Raw genomic sequence first — 460 nt, 5'->3', positions numbered from 1 at the left:
CCCAGCAGGTGACGGGGTTGGGCATTACGTGGGAGGCAAACCTTCGTCCGAGACAGGGACCCCTGGCGCTACCCATGGCAATCTCCACTGCTTGGAGGTGCCAGCTTACTCTCAGCGCTTGATCGCAACTAGCTTTAGGCGCCAGCAGGTCCAGAACGCGGACAACAGAGAAGAGACGAAAACCTGACGAACAGCTCGCGCGAGAAGAGAGAGGGGATGGTTCTGTTCTGGTTCTGTTCCCACTTCGACAGGTTCTTTGGGACGACCGACGGCTATGGACAGATGGTTCTTCCCGGTCCATGAAACCTACTGAGGGAGAGGATTGGGATCGATGGGCGACAAAGACGAATCGATGGCTCGATTAAGATTGGCTCCTTGGCTGATGTCTCGGCTGCCACGAGCAGGTGGATTGGTGCGAGATGTGAGGAATCTGAATTGCTAAGGATTTTCCCCCCACCTA

This window comes from Verticillium alfalfae, genomic scaffold (genome assembly GCF_000150825.1).
Source record: "Verticillium alfalfae VaMs.102 supercont1.3 genomic scaffold, whole genome shotgun sequence".
Taxonomy (NCBI): domain Eukaryota; kingdom Fungi; phylum Ascomycota; class Sordariomycetes; order Glomerellales; family Plectosphaerellaceae; genus Verticillium; species Verticillium alfalfae.
This window is presented reverse-complemented; position numbering follows the sequence as displayed.